The sequence below is a fragment of the Chiloscyllium punctatum genome, chromosome 22, assembly GCF_047496795.1.
Source record: "Chiloscyllium punctatum isolate Juve2018m chromosome 22, sChiPun1.3, whole genome shotgun sequence".
NCBI classification, from domain to species: Eukaryota; Metazoa; Chordata; class Chondrichthyes; order Orectolobiformes; family Hemiscylliidae; genus Chiloscyllium; species Chiloscyllium punctatum.
The window spans coordinates 71,139,301-71,163,709 of NC_092760.1; the positions used below are offsets into that span (position 1 = coordinate 71,139,301).

The 24,409-nt window shown below is 39.1% G+C and overlaps 2 protein-coding genes across 3 annotated transcripts in view; one reads left to right on the forward strand and one right to left on the reverse strand.

Annotated features, from left to right (window-relative positions):
- The window catches only part of LOC140493772 (carbohydrate sulfotransferase 1-like), an 87,197-nt gene extending 86,760 nt beyond the window's left edge, over positions 1-437 (forward strand). Inside the window, exon 3 of the mRNA XM_072592634.1 lies at positions 420-437. The gene's annotated coding sequence lies outside the window, so the exon portion shown is untranslated. The remainder of the gene's footprint in view (positions 1-419) is intronic.
- LOC140493773 (transmembrane protein 263-like) overlaps positions 1-24,409 on the reverse strand; it is a 155,938-nt gene that overhangs the window by 17,786 nt on the left and 113,743 nt on the right. The window lies entirely within an intron of this gene.

The following is a 24,409-nucleotide window of genomic DNA, read 5'->3' on the forward strand; positions in this document are numbered from 1 at the left end:
CAGTATTTGAGAATACTTATTTCTTTGCAATAGTGCAATTCCAGCAGCGATCGTTTCACATGCTTCTTTCTGCGCAGGAGCTGATATCTGCACCGAAGTCTCTGTATCGTCCTGTGCATGTGCCAATGTCAGCTGCTGTCAGAGCAGGAGTGGGGTACAGTATGAGACATGGATGGGAACTATCAGAGGAGCTCCCAAAAATCAAAGAGCATTGTATTGCCCTTGCAAAAAAGGTTGACTTTGAAGTGCAAAGTAAGGATATTAAAAAACTACGTGAGCCCCACTGTGAAAACCTCTCTACAGCTGATCTACAACAGTTTGTCACTGAGGGGGAAAGTGGAAGCTGGAGATGAAAAAGGTGAAGTCCAGGAGGAAGCACCACAAAAGCTTTTCACTTCTCTCTTGTCTTCTATCCTCAGGGAAATTGAGAGGCAGTTGCAGCTCTTAAGAGGACAATGATTACAACGCAGAACACAGCAAGATAGCAGTTCATTCAATAAAATATTATCTGGCATCCTATGAACAGATTCTTCAAGGCAGAAGAAAAAAGACAAAGCAAAAACTAGATGTCTTTTTTAAAATCAATCCCAAGAAACAGTCAGAAGACAATCAACCACAGCCATCCACTTCTGTAACTACAACTGCATCTAAAGGTTGTAATGATGATGACTGCCCCTGCATTAACAATAATTTTTCAATGTAAATGTGTTAAATTTACTTTTGCTTATATATGATTTAAACCTTCATTCAGGCTGTGCTATAATTTGCGTTAACTTTTTGGGAGATTTTTGAGTGATTGTGACTGATATTTTTTGGTCTGCCACAACCCCACTTTTCCCATAGACCCCATCATTTCTATGAAGCGATTTTCTATTAAGCCACATTTCGCTGGAACGCAACTATGGCATTATAGGAGAACTACCTGTATATAGCTCAACCAATATTAGGAATGAAAATCCAGGATGTCCCAAAGTAACCACCTGAGCTGATGATTTCAGTTTGATCTTTAAAGTATCACAGCATTCAAGTAGAAATTATCGAGAGATGCAGCTGTTAGGCACTTAGTCTCCACAACATTTGGGCTTGATACATACCAGAACTTAGAAAATTCAAAAACATTCGACCAAGAACCAATTTAACAGTTCAAGACATTTTACTGTTTAATGTCTTCTGATTTAAAGATTGAAGTACATTATTTGGACCACTGCAGAGTGTACTGAGTATTGTAAATACCTGTACATTGTGTTACCAGTCCTGTAGTACCAAACACGCAAGGACCTCACTCAAAAAGCCTCGTCATTCCACTTATGCAATCAACATTCCAAAAGTTCCCATTTCTCAACTGTATATAAACTATTATCTCTATTGAATATCTGATATTGCAATTTACTTCAAGCAGTAATAAATCTTCCTTACAGGGTTAAACAGACAAAGATGCAGAAATCATGTTTTATGTAATGCTTGGTAAATTAAATAGACAAGTCAACAACTTTTTCATTATTTAACTCTTAAATAATCCACATTACAGATGTTACATGCCACTTGGCAGTATGCTGCTGATCTGGTTACCACATATTAAAGAAAATTAGCTTAGAGAGATCTGAGGAGCAAAGTCATTTTTAAAACTTGAAGATATCTCTTGTAGGAAAATACAGAAAATGTGAAATTAATTGTGCGTATTATGTAACCATTATGAAGATTTTTGACTGGAAGCATTAGAAGCTGAAAATTTTCTGTACATGTGTTTTCTCCTTTCCTCATCAGCAAACGTTTGAGTGGATCTTCATTGCCAAGCTAGGATGCTTTGGGCCTAATCTGACAAAGGATCAGTTTGGCTATCTCGATCCAGGGGGTATATGCAAAGAGTCATAAAATTTGGCACTTGCATGACTCATGCAGATTTAGAGAAGTCTGTCCGTTTGAATGATGACTGCTCATCTTTCACTGCAGCTGAGTAACTCAAAAGTCCTTCCATTCTCACTGTTCTAAGGCAGTGCTGCTTATTAATGTGCTTTGAACTGATATTTCATGAAACGAAGAGTTGGTGTCAACTGCTCTTAGAACCAACAGCATAACTACAATGTTTCTAAATTTCCCCTGAAACAGCAGCAAAGAAAATTCGGACCTTCATTGCACTGAGGTTTTAATACACCAATTGTATTCAAGTTTTTTTTTGCCACACCTGCATATGTATTAAAGATTCAAAATAATTTTTTTACGTGGAGATAAATACCTGTAATGAATTTAATTATTGTCATTGACCTTTTCATTATTCCTGCCTGATTGGATGTTGCATTTATGATGAGAAAGCTCCTGCAAGGCATGGAGTTTTAATTAATCAGATCTGTTTTGTAGATTTCTCCATCACCTTTTGTCCTTCAGAATAACTATCTTTACAACTAACACCTTTAACCTATTGACAAGAGAAGTATGGAGCATTTAATCACAAACTGGTGTTCATTCATTAAGGTCATAAGACCTCCAAAGGCATATTAGGTGAATTGTATATAAAGGAAAAAAAGATGCAACCCACAGTGAGAAATTATTCACACTGAGTGTACTGGAAGTTAGGTACATGTATCAAACAACAGCGCATTCAGTATACAGGCTGTTCTGCTTTAACACAGTAGCTGTGTTCTCATGTAATGGAAAATTGCGCAATAGAAATAACAGATGTTCAGAAAGCTCATGTTAGAAATCATTGTTAACTTATGGGGAAGACTTGTATGACAAGTGTTCTCCCCATGCTCTTTCAGCAGTTCCCAAGGCATTGGCTCATTGGCTTTGCCAGTTTTTAAGTAATCTGTGCTGCCCACTGTTTCATCCTTTTCCCCATCAATATACTAGATACAGTATCCATTGAAAATTTTCGATCAGTGGAGGAGAAAAAAGACGTATGTTCAATTTATATTCATGAGCTTGCATTATTTGAAACAGAAAGCCAACAAATGTGCAAAATACCGCTATACATGGAAGAAGACAGCTTTTTGAAACAACATACTGAGCAGGACACCAGGTGCCTTCCTTCTTGTGAAACAAGCAAAAATGAGAAATAGGTTTGAGACAGAACATTGAATATAGGAGTTGGGAGGTTATGTTGCAGCTATATTCGATATTGGTTAGGCCACTTTTAGAATATTGTGTGCAATTCTGGTCTCCCTCCCATAGAAAGGTTGCTGTGAAACTTGAAAGGGTTCAGAAAAGATTTACAAGGATATTGTCAGGGTTAAGGATTTCAGCTATAGGGAGAGGCTGAATAGGCTGGGCTGTTTTCCCTGGAGTGTTAGAGGATGAGGGATGATCTTACAAAAGTTTATAAAATCATGAGGGGCATGGACAGGGTAAATAGACAAGATCTTTCCCCTGGGTTGGTGGGAGTCCAGAACTAGAGGGCAGAGGTTTAGGGTGGGGTGGGGAAGAGGAGATTTAAAAGGAATTTAAGGGACCACTTTTTCACGCAGAGGATTAGATTAGATTACTTACAGTGTGGAAACAGAATGGTTCATGTATGGAATGAGCTGCCAGAGGAAGTGGTGGAGGCTGGTACAATTACAGCATTTAAAAGACACCTGGATAGGTATATAAATAGGAAGGGTTTAGAAGGATATGGGCCAAGTGCTGGCAAATGGGACTAGATTAATTGAGAATATCTGGCCAGCGTGGATGAGTTGGACCAAAGGGTCTGTTTTCATGCTGTACATCTTTGACTCTTCGCTCAAGAAAGAAGATTCCACTGCAATTGGTTGCATATAATTAACAAAAGATTATTAAGTGATATTCAAACAAACAATCTGTTGGAGAATGTTATGTCCACAGCTCTTAAAATTTATAGGCCATGCCATAATACAAACGTACTCACTTTGAAAATTGTACAGTATTCATCCTCGCACTCATGAAGATGATAAGACCTCAAAAGGCATATTAGGTGCATTGCATATAAAAGGAAAAAAGGTGCAACCCACAGTGAGAAATTATTCACACTCTGTACTGGAAGTTACCATAGTGCATTCAGCATACAGGCTGTTCTGTTTTAACACAGTAGTGTTCTCGTGTTATTTAAAAAATCCCACAATAGAAATAACAGAACCTATGGGAAAACGGGGTTGAGGTGAACCACCAAAAATATCAGTAAAAATCTAAACAAAATTCGTAGCCAGCCTAACACAAACTACAACAGTCTAAGTAAATGTTAAAATCATATTTTAATGAAATAATACAGTAAGTTTAACATCAAAGGTTTCTGTGTTTGCTAAGTTATAGTACTGTATTAACACTGGGGCTGAGGGTCATCATAAGCATCATGACTTTCGGATGCAGGGTTACGATAAAAGGAAATATTTAGTCCAGACGTGGATAGCTGTGGTACATTGTCCTCAGACTGTTTCTTTGGGGTTGACATAAAAAATGCATCTAGTTTTGCTGGTTTACCAACTTTCTTCTTTGAAGAAGCTGTTCATAGGCTGCTAGATAAGACTTTATGCCACAAACTGCTATTCTGCTGCATTCTGCATTGCAGTCATTGTCTAAGAGTTGTGACTGCTTCTCAAAGGATAGAAGACAAGACAGACGTGGAAAATTCTTGTGGTGCTAAATCTTAGTCTACTTCATCTTCATCTCAAACTTCAAGTTCCCCTGTAGCAACAACTTGTTGTACAACAGTCTCCACTTATGTAAATCCAACTTGCTCTGCAAGAGCGACACAAAGTTCTTGATTACTGGGAACTCCTGACGGTTCAATGCCTTTAAAATCAAGAAAATCTGGGACAAGTTTCACCAAACAGCATGCAAACAGTCCTTACTGACAGGCCTGCAGGCCTCCACAATGATGTCAGTAGCATTCTAAATGTTAAAGCTCTTCCAAAATTGAAGAACACTGTCCTCATCGCCCTCAGTAGCTGCAATCAGATTCCTTAATTTGCACTTTAAGCATTAAACTTTAAAAGCTGCTATTAGCCCAAAGACCAGGGTGCAAAGAAGAGAGATAGAAATAGCATCTTGATGTTTTCACAAAGCTCACCAATGGTGGGAGGATGGCTTGGTACATTGTCCAGAATAAGGAGAATCTTAAAATCCAAATCTTTTCTCCTGCAGTAATTTCTAAAAACATCCTCAAAAAAGAAAAATCAACAATAAGGTCAGAAATAAACTTGCCCTGTCATCCAACTTCTTTTGCTTGACCTGTAGTAAACACCTAGAGTGGACTTAAGTTAACCAGGGATGGAATCGCATAATAGCCAATGGGAGTTCGCATTTTAAAAATGATTGGTGAATTGGGGACACAATCACGTTATAGCCAAATCATGTTGCCAAAACGAGTGTTATAGGAGAACGATCTGTATTACAAAATCCAAGGGAATGTGCACTGTTAACAATGAGCTTTTTCAAAGAAGCTCAAGCAGTGAGGGTGGCACGGTAGTTCAGTGGTTAGCACTGCAGCCTCACAGCACCAGGGAACCGGGTTCGATTCCCACCTTGGGTAACCGTCTTTGTGGAGTTTGCACATTCTCCCCATGTTTGTGTGGGTTTCCTCTGGGTGCTTCGGTTTCCTCCCATAATCCAAAGATGCATTGGTCAGGTGAATTGGCCATGCTAAATTGCCCATGGTGTTAGGTACATTAGTCAGGGATAAATGTAGGGGAATGGGTCTGGGTGGGTTACTCTTGACGGTTGGCGTGGACTTATTGGGCCGAAGGGTCTGTTTCCATATTGTAGGGAATCTAATCCCAATCTGTGTGTTCAACACTGGGTACCACACTGGCATTTGATTTATTGTTGTCATTCATACAGAGATACAGTGACAAAGTGTTGTTTTGCATTCTGTACAGACAGATCGTAGCATACAAAGTGCTTCAGAGTAGCAGAAAAGTGCAGAATACAGTGTTATTGCTGTAGATAAGGTGCAGAGAGAGATCTACATTAACATTAGAAAGGTTACAGAGAAGATCTACTCCAGTGGTCCCTTCACAGACCACAGAAAAACAAAGGAAACACTAGAAATAGGAAGAATAGGCATTTGGCCTATGAAGTCCACTCCTCCTTTGTGGGTGAAATAGGGCAGGTATAAGTAAAGGCAACTGACTAGATTTCTTATGGAGAGATGTTCTAGATGGCGAAAATATAGACAATAGGTGCAGGAGTAGGCCATTCTGCCCTTCGAGCCCACACCACCATTCAATATGATCATGGCTGATCATCCTTAATCAGTATCCTGTTCCTGCCTTATCTCCATAACTCTTGATTCCACTATCCTTGAGAGCTCGATCCAACTCTTTCTTAAATTAATCCAGAGACTGGGCCTCCACTGCCCTCTGGGGCAGAGCATTCCACACAGCCACCACTCTCTGGGTGAAGAAGTTTCTCCTCATCTCTGTCCTAAATGGTCTACCCCGTATTTTGAAGCTGTGTCCTCTGGTTCGGCACTCACCCATCAGCGGAAACATGTTTCCTGCCTCCAGAGTGTCCAATCCTTTAATAATCTTACATGTCTCAATCAGATCCCCTCTCAGTCTTCTAAACTCAAGGATATACAAGCTCAGTCGCTCCAGTCGTTCAGCGTAAGGTAGTCCCGCCATTCCAGGAATTGACCTCGTGAACCTACGCTGCACTCACTCAATAGCCAGAATGTCTTTCCTCAAATTTGGAGAACAGAACTGCACACAGTACTCCAGGTGTGGTCTTACCAGGGCCCTGTACAGCTGCAGAAGAACCTCTTTGCTTCTATACTCAATCCCTCTTGTTATGAAGGCCAGCATACTATTAGCCTTCTTCACTACCTGACAGATCTGCATGCTTACCTTCATTGACTGGTGTACAAGAACACCCACATCTCTTTGTACTACCCCTTTACCTAAATTGATTCCATTTAGGTAGGAATCTGCCTTCCTGTCCTTGCCACCAAAGTGGATAACCATACATTTATCCACATTAAACTGCATCTGCCATGCACCTGACCACTCACCTAACCTGTCCAGGTCACCCTGTAATCTCCTAACATTCTCCTCACATTTCACCCTGCCACCCACCTTAGTATCATCGGCAAATTTGCTAATGTTATTACTAATGCCATCTTCTATATCATTAACATATATTGCAAAAAGCTGTGGTCCCAGCACGGTGATCCCTGCGATACCCCACTGGTCACTGCCTGCCATTCCGAAATGGAGCCGTTTATCACTACTTTGTTTCCTATCAGCCAACCAACTTTCAATCCTAGTTAGTACTTTGCCCCCAATACCATGCGCCCTAATTGGGTTCCAATATGTTATACCATTCATTGTATGATTCCAAGGGTGTACTTAAATAATTTCTTAGTTAACATGGCTAACTCACTTAGCCTGGATACTATGGAGCAATTTAGCACAGCTAATCCACCTATCCTGCACATCTTTGGTCTATGGGAGGAAAACCAGAACACCCCCAGCAGTAACCCACATAAATACAGGGAGAAGGTGCAACCATTATACAGTCACCCAAGGCTGTGAAGCAGCAGTGCTGAGCACTGTGCCACCCCAGTACATGCAAATTTGCACAATCTCTCATGAAATAGTTCATCCATACCCAGCATCAACCTAGGGAACTTTGTCTAGACTGCCACCAATGCTAGTAAACTGCTCTTTTGATGAGGGACCCAAAACTGTTCGCAATATTCTCTCAGTGATCTGGCTAGTGCCATGCATAGCTTTAGCAAAAGCTCCCTACTTTGAAATGACATTCCCTTTGGAATAAAGGCCAGCATTCCATTTGCTTCCCATATTACCTGCTGAAATTGGATGCTTGCTTTTTGTGCATCATGGACAGGGACTCCCAAATCCATCTCTTCTGTAGCTTTCTGCAGTCTTTCTCCATTTAAATGATGTTCAGCTCCTGTATTCTTCCTGCCAAAGTGCATAAAGTCTAACCTCCCCACATTATATTCCAGTTGGCAAGTTTTTACCTACTTCCTTAATCCAGTTGATATCCCCCTGCAACCTGCCTTCCTCACAACTTGCCTTTCCTCCTATTTTTGTGTCATCCTCAAAACTGACTATCGTACATTCACTTTGCTCGTCTAAACCATTAATATGTTGTAAATAATTGCGACCCCAGCACAGATCCCTGTGGCATTCCATGAGCTACACGTTGCCATTCTAAAAATGCATCGTCTTTATTAATGAGCCAATTCTCTTTCCTTGCAAACGTGCTACTTCCAATATCTTAAGTAGGCCAATGTGTAGTAAGTTATCAAATGCCTTCTGAAAATCCAAATATGATAAATCCTTTACCTTCCTGCTCGCCACCACCTCAAAAGAATTGTTGTAAGTTTATCAGGGATGATTTTCTCCTTATCATAGTCAAACGGACTCTAATTGATAGCACTTACAAATGTTTGATAAACTAGACTAACATTTTCCCAATAACAGGCAGTGAGCTAACTGGCCTATAGTTACCTGTTTTGGTCCCCTTCCCTTTATAAATCAAGGTGTTACATTGGCAGTTTTCCAATCCCCTGGGACTTTATCAGAATCAACAGGATTCTGGGAATATTACTATATGTGTACGCATTCTCTCTGTAACTATTTCCTTGAATCAGGATTCATCCCCATCATGTCTAGAGGGCTAATCGGTCTTTAACCCCATTAGTTTTCCTTGCACTTTGTCTAGCGATAGTTAGCGTATTTCTTTCCTCTCCTCCCTTGGCTCCTTGTATGTTTAAGAATTTTGGAATGCTTTTGCTGCAGAGACTGCTGCGGAGTATTATTCTACTCCTCTGCCATTTCCTAATCCTTCATTATTTCACGAACCTAAATCGCTGAGGGGTCTATGGTCACTTTGGCTTCTCGCTTCCTTATTCTGCATTGAACGTAATATCAAGACAGACTGCAAATTTATTTTCAAGCTTTACCTTTTTCCTGAGTATTTTTTGCTTGTCTATTTTTAAAAAAAAACTTTTCCAATCCTCTGCCTTGCCACTAATCTTCACCAATTGAATGTTTTTTCTTCCAATTTCATGCGGTCCTTATATTACCTGGTTAATCATGGTTGGCTTATCCCCTTCAGAGAATTCTTCTTCCTCACTGACTGCACTCTGAACCATGAACTATTTTCTTGAATGTGTGCCAATGATCCTCAACCATTTTAGCTGCTGAACTCCTTGCCCAGTCCACTCCAGCCAGCTTTGCCCTCACTGCTTTATAATAACCCTTTTTTAGATGAATAACTGAAGATGAAGTTATAGCATTTATGGTCATTATTTCTGAGGAGATCTTATACCACATCATTTATTAAACCTGCCTCATTACAAATCATCAAATTTGAAATATCTTGATCCCCAGCTGGATAAACAATATATTGTTCCAGGAAACTGTCCCAAATAGGCTGAATTTCTCATGGCTACATCTGCCAATTTGACTTTCCCAATTAACAGAGATTGAAGTCAGCCACAACTAATGTATAGTCTTTGTTACAAGTCCTTGTTTCCTCACGATTTATCCTATCCTACTGTTTAGCTACTTTTGAGGGACCTTTAAACGACTCTGATGTTGTCTTTTTTTAAAATCTCCAATCATATGGATTCTGTCTTCCAATCAGTGATTATTTCTTACTTTCACACTATTTTATCCAGATCACCAGTGCTACTCCATGATATTTTCATATGTCGCCTTTTGAAAAGTCACATACCCCTGAATATTTAGTTCCCAGCTTACATCTCCTTATAACCACATCTCTATAAAGGTAAAAATTACCCGCTTAGCTACATTTCTGCCATTAATTCATTTACTCTGTTCCAAATGCTGCACACAAAGGAAATCGTGAATTTTGTCAATTTACACTGAAGACTTTACTTCGACTTGAAGACTAGAAATATTCAGCCATCCTATTCACCAAGCAGCTTCTTTCCCTGTACTTGTGCCATACTATGACATGTAACATCACTCTGCCACCCAGTGCCACTGCATGTAGGCATCTCATGGCACACCTTTCAACTCTCACTTTTGAGTGTTTACTTGTTGCAGTAACCCAGAGTTGTCCCCCTTATTTCCACATGGAACCAAAGTTCCAACCATATAGTCAACTTACTCAGCCTTCCTTTCACACTGCTGCAGTCTTGGTTCACACTGACCATAGTCCTTATTATCCATGCAATGGAAGACTTCATCTTTCTGAATGGCAAAGCACATCTGATGGGCCAAATGGCCTACCCTTGCTGTTATTTATGATTTATTGTGGTGTCATGTTGCTTTAAAAAAAGAACCTGGCTTCCGTCAGTTATCTTCATTGAGATTTCTGGCTATGATCCCTCTAAGTGGAGAGAGTTTCTCCTTATTTATTCAACAAAATCCCTAAACTTTCAGTACATTAAATCTCACCTTGACATAGTCTGGTTGAAGGAGAAATCTCTGTTTCAGAACAGTGCGAAAACATTTAATACAATTACATTCAGCCCCAGTTCTCCATGAACAAAATCTCAGTTCAAGGTAAATCTCTGAAGCAAAACCCCACCATCATTCATTGAAGAGATCAGACCTTAGCTAAGCCCCTGTCAGAACCTACAGACTCAAAGTTCCCATATCTTGTGCACTCGAGTGTAAGTGGTTGCTATTAAGACAGGATGAATTTCTGTATGAATATGGAAAACAAATACCATTTGCATTACTCTTTGAATTTAAAATTTTAAAATCTCATTTATTTTACCATATAAATACAGCCCTGTTAAAATGAAAACAAAATCCTGGTTTCTAAGTGAAAAATTGAGTTCCAATTGTTCATTATCACTGAAGCATCTTTAAAAAGGTCAAATTCTACCCTACATCTAAATGTCACTATTGCAATGCTAGCTGTAATACAATGACATTTAAAGGATCAAGGAAAAGGTTAAAATATTCCAATAAATCTGAATTCTTCAAATTTTCTGTTTTGTTTAGCTCCAAATGTCATTTTCATCAGCTGACAAGCCGATCGTTCAGTGTACCATCCATATACTTTCCACAAAATTCACCCTTTTTAATTCAATTGTCAGTCAATTTCCCATGTTTAAATCTCCATGTTGGAGATGTTCCATACTCCAGCTAAGTCTGAATGATCCTGCAGTGCAAAGAAGCCACTTGCAGAAGGGAACTGACAAATTAACATGTCTAAAAGATTTGCTTCCTTAGAAACCCAGTTTTAATTATTAAGTAATTATACAAACAGAATGCTGTTATCAAACTACTTCATTTAAAAAAAAAACTCTATTCGGGTGACATGATGGCTCAGTGGTTAGCACTGCTGCCTCACAGTGCCAAGGACCTGGATTTGATTCCACCCTGTAGTGACTGTGTGTGGAGTTTGCACATTGCCCCCACGTCTGCCTGGGCTTCCTCCGGGTGCTCTAGTTTCCTGCCACTGTCCAAAGACATGCAGATTAATTTGCATTCAGAGATGTGCAGGCTAGGTAGATTAGCCATGGGAAATTTAGGATAGGGGTGGGTCGGTTTGCATGATATGTTCTGTGATATTAAGAACTATCTTTACCAACCAGATGGTGTATCCTTAAAATGATACTAGAAAGGAACCTAGTTTGAAATGCAATTAGAGATCAGATTAAGTTGTCTTCGGTTTCTTGAAATAATCTCTTGGTCCAGTCCCTCTGCCTATTTCTCTGCTTGTAGTCTTGATTTTAACTGACAAGAATTGCTAGTAACTTGAATAAGCTGTAGCAATACACCAATGCTATGTACTATCTGCTTGCCTTTTGCCAGGAGGAAAGACCAGCATTTCCTTCTCCCCGTTGCAACTTCTATCAACTGTAGAACTCAGGTCAAGGTTATGGAAGATTTGGGGCTCAAGCTAGATGAATAGATCTGATTTAATCAGAGATGCTTTCTCCAGTCGATGCCTATTTTAACACCATCTCCTTGCTGCCTAACATTCTTCAATATGTTCCCTCCTCATTTAATTGTCTGAAAGGCCATCGAATTACAGTAGCAAAGCTTCAAAAGGAGAGATACAACAGGAAATCTCTCATTATTTCATTGCAGTGCAAAAGGAGGACCATCTCACAATAAATCCAATCATTATAAGCACTTTGAATTCAACCATCCTCTAATCTGTTCTGGCATTTATTAAGATAACGGTCAACTGACGTCAATACCAGCGTGCTCTCAATACTTGCAATTAATCAAAATCTAACAACTTCAAGAGTCAAAACCAAAAATTTGACCAAGCACCCATAATTATGAAAGAGACTTTCAAACTGATATGAAGCATGTTTCCTAATTTCATTCTTAATTTTTAATTATAGTATTTTAATCAACCAGTTCAGGCACTTCCAGAGCTTGAATTTAGCCACTCCGATCCAGAGATATAGTGACCCAACGTGAAAAAATTCTCAAGCAGAAGAAACAGTTTCTTGCTACTGATTCCTTCCATTCTGATCCCAGTTGATGGTTACACTGGACAAATCAGAGCCTAGATTTATAGACCACAAGTATGTTTGTGTTTAGCGTGCTGGTCAATTACTTACCATTTTCAAAAAAGGCTGCCAATGTAACCTGAATGAAAAAAAAACACTACATAGGACAAACAGGAAGACAGCTAACGATCCGCATCCATGAACACCAACTAGCCACGAAACGACACGACCAGCTATCCTTAGTAGCCACACACGCAGATGACAAACAACATGAATTCAACTGGGACAACACTACTATTATAGGACAAGCCAAACAGAGAACAGCCAGGGAATTCCTCGAGGCATGGCACTCATCCACAGATTCAAATCAATAATCACATCGATCTGGACCCAATATACCGGCCATTGCAGCAGACAGCCGGAAGCGGCAGATTCAAACCACTACAAATGGCGGAGGAAAGATCACAGAAGCGCTTCACAGGAGGCTCCCAAGCACTGAGGATGTCATCTAGACAGGGGACGAAACGTCTGCAACACAAATTCCCAGCTCGGCGAACAGAACCACAACAATGAGCATCCGAGCTACAAATCTTCTCACAAACATTGGGAGTCTCAATTTCCACGTAATTATTTCAATCTTCCAGTTCTGACAATGGGTCACTGGACTCGAAACAGGTGCTTCCAGACCCACTGAGTTTTGCAGCACCTTCTGTTTTTGTCTCAGTGCCACGTGATTATTCAGTAGCTACATGTACAGAAATCAGCTTCTGTCCCGAAGCTCCGCTTCATTCAAGCTGCACAAACTCTTCCACAAACCAGACTGCCCTTAGAGATATCAGGGTGTTGGGACATTACTTTCTTGGCATCATTCTGAGTTGCCTTTGCCTGTCAAGAAGCAGATTTAGGATTTGCTAAAAGTGAATAAAACACAGAAGCCAGGAGACCATGGAACATGTGGGTATGTCCTCCAAAGTTAGAATGATTTAGAAAAAAAGGCTTAAAAAAAAAAAAAGCCATGCTTTTAAGAGATTTCCCCCAAGCAAACTGTAATAATGCACCCCAATTATTCAGTCCACACACCACCAAATTCATTCCAAATTTTTGGGAGCTGATGCCTTAAGTGATTTATTTCTTAACTGCTAGCTCAGTTCAAAATCACTGAGCACTGTACAGCCCAACTAAAAGCATCAGCTCCCAGACAATTAAAGGATACTAAAAAATAAAGCACTGCAGTCCTGGAAACATGAAAAAAATAGAAATTGTTGAAAATTGTCAGTGGGTCTGGCAGTATTTACCTAGGGAAAAAAAAGCTAACCCATCAGGTTGATGGCATGACATGAGATCTGTGTTATATAACTACAGGATAGCTGCTTTCATAACCGTGAAACACTCTCAGGCACTTTAAAGCCAGTTAGTGGATTTGCAGTCATGTTCTATTGTACATGTAAGGAAAGCAGCCATTGTAAAGACATACCACATTTTAAGCAAGTACAAAGTCACAAAGCAGGACGAGGAGGAGGAGGAAAGAATAAAATGGAAAGTCTGAAAGGATGGAAACTAGGAGAGTTTTAAAAAGTGAGTAAAGGGAATGATAATGTGAGCTGTAAAAATAACAAATGATAGGTCAAGTAGCATTGTCAATGGCATCACAAAATCAACAACTGCTGCCCAGGGAAGGGGGCTTGGGTTTGAAAATTCGAGACTATAACCAATGTACACTCCAGAACTGTCCAAATGAAAAAAATGAGGCAAATGTTCCTTGACCATTCTCTGAGCATCATTAAAAAGATATTGGAAGTAGACAAAAGACAAAAGTGGGAGCAGAACAGAGATCAATAAGAATAGGGCAACTGGAAACTCAGCATCAACATGTGAACCAAACAAAAGAGCCTCACAAAGTGATCAACCAATCTGTGTTTGGTATCTCCAGTGTAGATCAAACCATCAGGTGATTAGTGAATACAGTATACTAAATTTAAAAGAGAAAGATAAATTGCTTTTGTCTGGAAAGATGTTTTGGGGTTCCTGACAGCGAGAATGGAATTATTACAAAAGAACATGTTGCATCTTTGACAAGAATGAGGTGGCAAGTGGGAGGGTGGGGAAGCAATGTGGCAAGTGGGAATGTCCTGGAGAAGCAAGTGAAAAACTTTCCATCATAATTGTAAACCCCTGATTAAGTACAGCCATGGAGGTCTGTTGAATCGCTCTTTTTTTTAAAACTCTGTTGCTTGCTTGGCAGTCAACCAGTTTGACAGGTTGGCCTACATTTGAAAGGGAAACGGAATAGAATGAAGCCAAAATTGTACACCCTCAGGGATGGCTCCAAGCAACTACAGGACAATCAGACAAAAAGCAAGAGAAATAAGGACAAAAGCTAGAGGGGACAAGATCTTCAGAGGAGGGAATGGAGAGTCTGCAAGGCATCATTCCCAGTCCCTGAAGTCCTGCTGGAAAAGACACTTACTTGGGAGAGCTAGGAGCTCATGTCTCCATTACTGTTACATAAATCACATAACACTGGGTTTACAGTCCAACAGATTTAATTGGAAGTACAAGCTTTCAGAGCGCTGCCAGATAATGGAGCAGTGCTACAAAAGCTAAGGTTCCAAATAAATCTGTTGGACTATAACCTGGCGTTAAGAAATTTTTTTTAAAAAACTTTGTCCACCCCAATTCAACACCAGGACATCTACACTACATTTAAACGGACACAATTTTAAAAATCCATACTCATGGGTTTGTCCACTGACTCATAATCAAGAGGAGTGTGGACAAGGGTCAAGTTCAAAACTAAAAACATTTGTGTTTATGTCAGGTCAAAGAATGAAGCTCACATAAATACAGCAGAGTGTGACATATCATTCAGCAATTCAAGACCTTTAGGATCAGACAAGTGCTGTTGAGTGAAGCAAAATTACAACAAAATTACTTCCATATTAAAGTAATTATTACTTAGCAATAAAATTTCCTTTGCCTACTCATATATACTGGGCTATTTTCAGTAATAATGCTAAAGATTGACAAAAACAAAATACAAAAAGCTGTAAGTTGCTGGAACATGTGGAATCATATTATGCTGTGCAAAGGACAATCTGTTACAAATAACCCAGGACTTTAGTAAATCTATACACTTAAACAAGTTAAGGACAATAAAAGTTATGGGCTGTACAAATTTGGGTTGCTACGATATTTATTATTGAGAATTTCTCCGTAAACCATACAGTGAAACATCAAGCAACCCATGTACAGCAATAGTTAAAAGCCAGGAATTATTGCTCTACATGACTTTAAATTAAATAATTTAAAATCTAACTGCATGAAGACTAATGATTTTTCCTACCCTTAAGCATTTATGCAGTGCCAAATGTTACTTCTATTCAAATTTCAGAACCATAAACTAATCATATACACCTCCTGGTCTCACAAGATAGCAAGTGTACATTAAATTACACCAACACTTTTTCTCTTATCACCATTCCCAAAGACATTATGTGCAAGTTTAGCACAATAGCTTTAATAATGGTGACAAACAGTTAGCTATTTTGAAGAATTTTGCAAAAATGTAAATTATGTTAGTATCCCTCAGCCAGGATACAAATACAGAACTTCTACTACAACAATTCCCTCTTATTCCAACAGCAAGAGACCCCGAATAGAAAACATTCATTTAAAAAAGATAGAAATATTCAGTCAGTCAATCCAACAGGATCGGAGGACAGTTATGTTTCAAATTCACATTTCAATAGAAAGGTCATCAATCTGTAATAACTGTTTTCTCTGCACAAATACTGCCTGATCATATCTACCAGCTTCTACTTCTTGCCCATACATTCAAAAATGCTCACAACAATCCCATTCTTCTGGTTCTGAAGGGTCACCAGACTCGAATGCTAACCATTTGCTCTCCACAGATATTGCCAGACCTGCTCAGTTTCTCCAGCATTCGATTTTGTGTTTCAGATCTCCACTATCCACAGTTCTTTGTTTTATGTTAATTCTATTCAATTTTGTACGCAATAAACTATTTACTGCTCATTTATAGTATTCTTGAGGAAAACTTGAAACATGTCAAAGGTTAAACCCTGCTCACAAAATGTGAACTTGTTTTTAACACTGAAGTGAGTTAAAAGATATTCAATCCACTGTCAAGTTTCATCTGGAAACAGCAGGACTCTACAAACTGAATTAAATAATATCAGACTCACAATTTAAACTTAAAAGGAAGAAAATCAAAAACCAAGACCAGCAGGAAAGAACTGCACATCTACTTGTGTATCTAGAATTTCCTACTAAGTGAGGGTAGGAACTTGAAAAGGGAATTCCCCTCCCATGAAGGTTAATAATTTTGGGTCTTCACTTGCATCAGAAACTGCAAAACACACATCTTAAATTAACTTATATAACAAAGACAATTCTGTTCAGTTACAGCAAATGGAAGGCACTGATTCTGACCACTTTTAGTCTGATCAGGAAGCACCCAGTTGGCAAAATTCTCTGATCTGTGTATTTTCAATCAACCTCCAACCTGGTCTGAAGCAACAGCTCTGGTATAGACAAATGGAGTCACTGCAGGACGCAAGTGGACCATCTGGAAATGCAAGATGAAGTGGTTCTAAATATGGCAAGAAGACAGGTCTGTGCGACAGGGAGAAAGGGCTGTTAACATAAATATGTCTAGTACCACAGAGGTGCGTCCTAGTGGCTTAGCATTAGCCTTTCACCAGCACAAACTGGATTGGAACAGAGCCATGACATGAAAGCAATCTTCAATCTCAGCTATGAGGGTCCAACATAAAATTAACTTGGATAGTCTTAACCCATTTACTGGCCAGCTTGAGACTACAACACATATCGCACAATTTGGAACTAAAGTGGAAGAGTCATTTAGACAGGTCACAAGTGGTGTGCATAGATTCTGGAGATCAACAAATCATTATTTCTTACAAGTTAAAGCATTTTTGCGATTTGCCCATGCCTGATGCTACACAAAAATGGACGTGCCTCAAGGGGATTAAAAACAAAGCTGTTTTCATCACACAAGTCATCATACCAGATACAGATTTATGTGCTTACATGAAGCAGTAGGTGGTTAAAGTACTTTTTGAAATAATGGTTCGTGCTGTGGGAATGCAGTTTTCACATCTGCAATATCAGCAGGTGTCTTACAACTGTTTCAGCATATTCCTTTAACTTGGAAGAGGCTTTGCATATCCTATGAATCACAGGAAAGTTTAGCCCTTCAAAATCATTTTGCCTTTGTCAGAGAGCAAACCAGCACTTCTCAATTCTTTTTGTATTGTATTGCAATCTCTCTTTTTTGGAGCCACTCTCGCAAATCTATTCTGTATCGCGACAAAGCTTTCAGGACTTTGGGGAAAAGGCTTGCTCTGCATCAACAACCACTGCAGTAGAGGGTTAAATTATTGTTTTAAACAGGTTTTGCACAATGTCCTTTTTTTTCACACGGCACTAAATTACAGGATCCCATAATTTGATAGACTGCTTTGGTGACCTGCCCTGCTACCCACAAAAACGTGTGCACAACCATTGTCAGATTATTGTTTTTAAACCTCCTTTAAAAAACTATATCTTTGGAATGTACGGTCTCTCATTCACCCCACAAAAAATGCAATCATACGTGTTTAAATTTTATCCATACGTGAGCCTTCAGGCTGCCCGTGTCCACTTGAGCTTTCTTATCACCATCCTATAGACTGACTAAACTTTCAAGTGCCATTACTCTGGTTTATGAATCATGTTCTGTACCCTGAAAGTCAGTCGCTGATCTATCCTCCTACTGATGAAATAGAAATGTTGCTTCTTTTTCCATTTTAAAATAGGCTTAATCTACCTTTGTTGTGGGAAAAAAAACCATAAATACTGCTCCCACATTATTGCAGCATTTTTAGTTTTCACCTCCATCCAACCTGAACATGTCAAATCTAAACAAACTACTTTGTTTTTCAACAGGAGCTTCATTTTCAGCTAAACAATGTGCACACAATTTTTACACTTTTATCCCAAAGCAATTATTTAATGTTCCAGGAGACAGTAACTGAACAAATAAAGCAATCAAATGCAAGAAATCAAAAATTAAAAGAAGCAAAGTCAAATAAAACAACACAAGAGGAACTGACACAGGTCATAAATGAAGAAGGCAACTTTTTAATTAACAAAGCAGTTTCTGAATACAAACAAAAAGTTAACAATATGGAACAAATCAATCATAGATCAATGGAGAATGTGAATCTTTCTCTAGTTCCTGTCCTAATATGCTGTCCACAGCATCAATCCCCCAGTCCTTAGACCCTATTCCCACTGAACTGCGGAAAACCAAAAACTTTCCTTCCTGAATCCCACATTTAACTCACATGGGTAAACGTTCTTCAGTTACTGTAACTCTCTCCTCAAAATTTGCCATCACTCCTGTTCAAGTCATAATTGACCTTGGATGTCTTACGACAAAGGAAAACAATCCCTCCTTAGCCTACACTGTCCACAGCCTTTCATACAGTTAATCACAACTTTCACCAATGCCTCTCTACAACTGGGTAGGATCTTACTTGCCTGGTTTCCATCTTTTATAGAATTAGAATCCCCAGTGGCCTTTCGGCCCAACATGTCCATACCGACCCTCTGAAGAGTAGCCCACCCAGATCCATTCCCCTACCTCATATTTACCTCTTACAAATGCATCTAACCTACACATCTGTGAACAAGATGGGCAATTTAGCATGTCCAATTCACCGAACTTGCACATCTTTGGATTGTGGGAGGAAATCCATCCAGGCACAGGGAGAATGTCTCTGTGTGGAGCTTGCGCAGTCACCAGAGGCTGGAATCGAACCTAGGTCCCTGGCGCTGAGAGACAGCAGTTCCGCCCCTAAATGTCAGTTTAGAAACCACAACACTACAATGTCTGGGAATTGAATCCGGGTCAACTACTTAGAAGGCAGCTCTGCTTTCGCCCTACCTTATCTCATCATAGTTATTGAATATTGGCCCTTACAGTACCATCTATTATCAAAACTCATCTGACTCACTCGTTCTTTAGGGAAGGAAATCTGCCATTTTTATCCAGGCTGGCCCAAAGCCATAGCAATGTGGCTGATGCAATTATCCTCCTAAGTCTTGAAGTCATCCAGGGCAATTAAGGATTAGCAGCAAAGGCTCATCTTGCTGCCCACTTCCAATTAAAGACAAAAACACAAGCTTCCAGATGTATGATGAAAGTAACTAAGTATCTCATCATTAGTACCTCCCTTGGTCATTCTACTGTTTCCAAGTTGTCATACTGCTTGTCAGACTGTAAGACATAAAGCAAGTAAAAATTTCTTCCAACTAGATATTGGGAAGAAATTGTGTACAGCTCAATGATAAGTCTCATTCCATAACCATTAACACCATCCAACACCATCCTTGACTGTACTAATTGAGACAAGCCAACTCTTCACAGCCTTGGTGCCATTTTGATTCCAAGATGAGTTTTCAGCCAAATATCTATGCTGCCATTGAGAAAAATTATTCCTGATGAAGGACTTGTACCTGAAATGCTGATTTTCCTGCTCCTTGGATGCTGCCTGACCTGCTGTATTTTTCCAGCACCACTCTCTCAACATTGATACAAGTTATGCCTACCTCAAACACTGCTTGGCTTCATCGTTGCCTGAACTCATCTGCTTCTGAAACAACATCCACATCACTAGACTGTTCCTACATATGCCCAGTTGGCTACCCACATCATACCTTTTGTGAACCTGATAATCTACTGTTTATGTTCTTCATTATACCAAGTCCTCTTCATTCATCATCCCTGTGTCTGATCAACCTGCACTACACCACCTGATCAAAACATTCCCTTTTTAAAAAAATTCTCACCCTTGCTTTCAAATACTTTTATGTCCTTCACTCTCAGTAGCTTTAAGGTCCTGCAGCCCCAAAAGCCTGTGACATTTATGTTCCGCTAATTTCACCTTGCTGAAGAGTCCCAGTTTTCAATTGCTTCACCTATAGCAACTGCCTTTTGGTTCCAAGGCCCTCAGCTCTGGCGTCCCCTCACTTAGAATTCAGCTATGCCATATCTAGGAGCTCACTTAACTGCAAACTGCAAAGCTGTAGAGCTATGTCTCTCCTCTAGGGCTTGAACATCAAATTCAAGAGTTGACATTTTAGTGCTGTACTTAGAGATGCTACACTAAAGATGTTGATTTTCAGAAGAGACATTTTACTGTGGCTCTCTCAGGTGGACAAAGATCCAAGACTCAATTTTAACAAGGTGGTGAGATATCTCGAGTTTAGTGGTTAGTATTTATCCCTCAATCAATATCACTTAAAACAAATTGTTATCACTTGGTTCTTTATGGGAGCCGGCAAAGTACGAATTCTAACATACTTAATTGACAAAGGGCCTTAAAATCTGTGGTCCTAAGTGCTGCAAAACCTCAAGAGTTTCTTTCGACTGCAGCTCTCCATCACTTGTCCTACTTTAAGGCACTCTTCCAAACTTACCTTTGGTCATGTTTTTGGTAACCTGCCTTATGCTAGAAGGCTTAGGATTGCATTTTCTTCCTAACACTCATATAAGCTCTAATGTTAAAAGGTGAAACCCAATAAAAGTGTTGCTGTTGACTTACCAGAGAAATGGATCTATATGGGTGGGTCCATGGATACATGGGTTCTATACCTTCTGTTCCCCATCCGATGCTCCTCCTAAAGCTGCTACCTGTCACCGGATGTTGGGGTCCTCCGCCTTCCTTTTCACTTTCATCCTTATACTCCACCCTTCAGATATGAAGGCCAGCATTCCATTAGCCTTTTTGACTATTTGCTGCACTGGCTTTTGTGGCATTTTATAAAGGTATGCACCTGAACCCCAAATCTCACTGGACACCTGCATTTAACTATTTGCATTCCAAAAAAATACCCTGATCTATCCTTGTTTGGTCTGAAATGGATAATCTCACACATGATTAGATCAAAATTCATCTGCCACAGCTTTCCCGCACCTAATCTATCAACACCCTGTATACAATGTTGCCCAATTTTGTCTCATCAGCAAATTTGGTTAATAGCATAAAAAGTCAAATATCCAAGTCATTAATGAATATTGTGGATAACTGAGGCCCCTGCAGGACACCACTTATGTCCTGCCAATTCAAATATTTACCCATTATTCCAACTTTGTTTCCTACCACTTAACTAATTCCAATTCACATCAGTAATTTGCCGTGAATTCCGATGGCTTTCACCTTATTCAATAGTCTTGTGTGGAACTTCATCAAAAGTCTTCTGGAAGTCCACATAAACAACATTTATTGACTTATTTCTGTACCCTTTTGTTACCTCTTTAAAAAAACTTGAGTAAGGATCAAGTAAACATTCATGACATCTTGAGATTAAACTTCTAAAGAAGCTCAAACATACCTTTGACAAAATGATATCCCATCTAACAGTCTCCTCGACTTCAAAGCTATTTAGCAAAAGGAGTTTGGCCTATTCAGTACTAGCTTTTATTGTCAACCTAAGAAAATTCAGAAGGCTGGGCTAGTAACATGTTCAATAAGTAAAATTCAGATTTTAAATTGCTTCAGACTGGAACTTTTACTGGCTACAGTACAGTGGGATTCAAGAAACTTGCTCTTTTACACATTTTGGTGCCATGATTTTCATTTTCTTCAACATTCAAAAGTACTTCATGAATTAAAAACAGACATTGAGTGGGGCTGGAAGAAATTCCTGAACACAATAAGAAACATTATCAAGGAATGTATGCTGAGACCTTTCAAGAGCAAATAATACAAGATACACATTGAACACAATATTCTTTCACATCTTAGCAGATCTTCGTGAACCAACTACTGATTTCTTAACTGACTATGAACAATCGTTCAGTATGGCTATAAATAGAATTAAGTATAAATACTTATTCAACAGTTCAGGTAGCAAATTACACACAAAGGGGATATAAAGAGCAATATCAATTTGAAACGAACTGTCACAAAAAATCTTTTGGGGAACCTTGAAGTTCCTCACCAAGCCACTCACCATCTTGACTTGGAAGTATACCATCAGATTTATAGATGATAGGAGAAGTAGGCCTTTGATCGTTTGAACCTACTCTGCCATTCATAGCAATTATAGTTGATCTTCAAACTCAATACTGTTATGAAAAAGTGGGTGTACTGTACCTTTAAGAAAGTTAAAAGCTAGTACAACCACCTGACAGCACCAAGTGTTCTCAACAAGATGCAATGCAGCATTTGGTCCAGCAGTTAGTGTAGCTGGCTACCTGGAGACAAAAACAGATTCGAATTTGGCCAATCTACTTAAACTATACCCCAAAAAATACCAAATGTCAATCAAGTTTGCATTTAGTATATTGACATCTTAAAAACCAATGACACAATCCAATGCTTTGGGAGTTTAAGACCAGGGAAAATTGAACAGTGGGAGGAGAACTGCTAAAGACTAACAGATGTAGATTACTAGTCAGAACTGTCTGAAAGGTACCTGTCCAGAGAAGAAGGAGTTTGCACAGAAAAAAACATCGACACCAACCTGGAGAGCAAATCTGCAAAGAAACAATTTGACAACTGGCTTGCTTTGAAATTTGAATTTTTCTGTATTCTCACAATATGGAAGGTGGATAATATAACCCAACTCTTTTAAAACAGGAGTTAGTGAAAACATGGAATTGTAGAACAATAAATCTGACATCGGTAATCGAGTAGGTGCTGGGTCCTCTACTTTTTGTCATTTGCATAAATGATTTGAATGCGAGCATAAGAGGTACAGTTAGTACATTTGCTGATGACACCAAAATTGGAGGTGCAGTGGACAGTGAAGGCCCATCTCAGATTACAACAGGATCTTGATCAAATGGGCCAATGGGCTGAGAAGTGGCAGATGGAGTTTAATTCAGATAAATGCGAGGTGCTGCATTTTGGGAAACAAATCTTAGCAGGGATTATACATTTAATGGTAAGATCTGAGGGAGTATTGTTGAACAAAGAGACCTTGGAGTGCAGGTTCATAGCTCAGTTTAAAGAAGATGACGACCAATAGATCCATTATTTATTGGGCCAATTCTTTTACACTCTGGTATATAGATTTTCAGACCTTGGTAATTTATCAGCTTTCAATGTTGACCTAACCAGTTTACATCTCCCTTCTCTGCCTGAATAAACTTCTTCACACAATGTTGTTATGACACGGGGTAAACGCTCCTGCTTAATTTAAAACCAGCAACATGAAAGATTTATCCCTTGCAATATTCTGTGAAAATGCATAGGCCAAGAACTAGTTAAAATAAAAATTAACTTTATTTCTTAAAATACAAGAGAGAATAATTAACTAACAACTATTTACAATTCCTTACCCTAACCTATCTTTTATCTTCCCTTCTACAATACTCGACTAATAAAACTCCCCAATTAAAATTTACAAAAAACGAAACTTCTCAAAACCAGGCAGCTTTCGTTTTCTCTGAATTCCAGTCTTTTCTTGTTCGAGATTTCTGCTTCACAGGTTACTGATCAATAAACACATCTTTGAGAGCGCTATTTTTTGGGCAGTCCTTTTTTACATGCTGGGACGTGGCAGCTCTCCTTTCAACTGTTCAATTTTCACTGGTCTTATACCCCCAAAGCATCAGATTGTGTCATTGGCTTTTAAGATTGTCAATATACTAAATTCAAACTGGATTGGAGTTTGGTATTTTTCGGGGTATACTTTAAACTGATTGGCCTAATTTGAATCTTTTGTCATTTTCAGGCAACCAGCTAATCAAGTTGTTCAACCAAATGTTACATTATATTTCTTTTCAGGTAGGTCTGTTCGTTTTAACTCTCTTAAAAAAGTACAGTACAACCACATCTTCAAAACAATGAAGAACATTTCTTTCAACTCCACTTACTTCGATGAAAAGTAGGTTTTGCTCGGAAGGCCAACATTTGATGCTAATCCCTAACGACCCTTGGATTGATGGCTTGCTATACCATTGTAGATCATGCTTACATGGCAGCACATTGTTGTGGG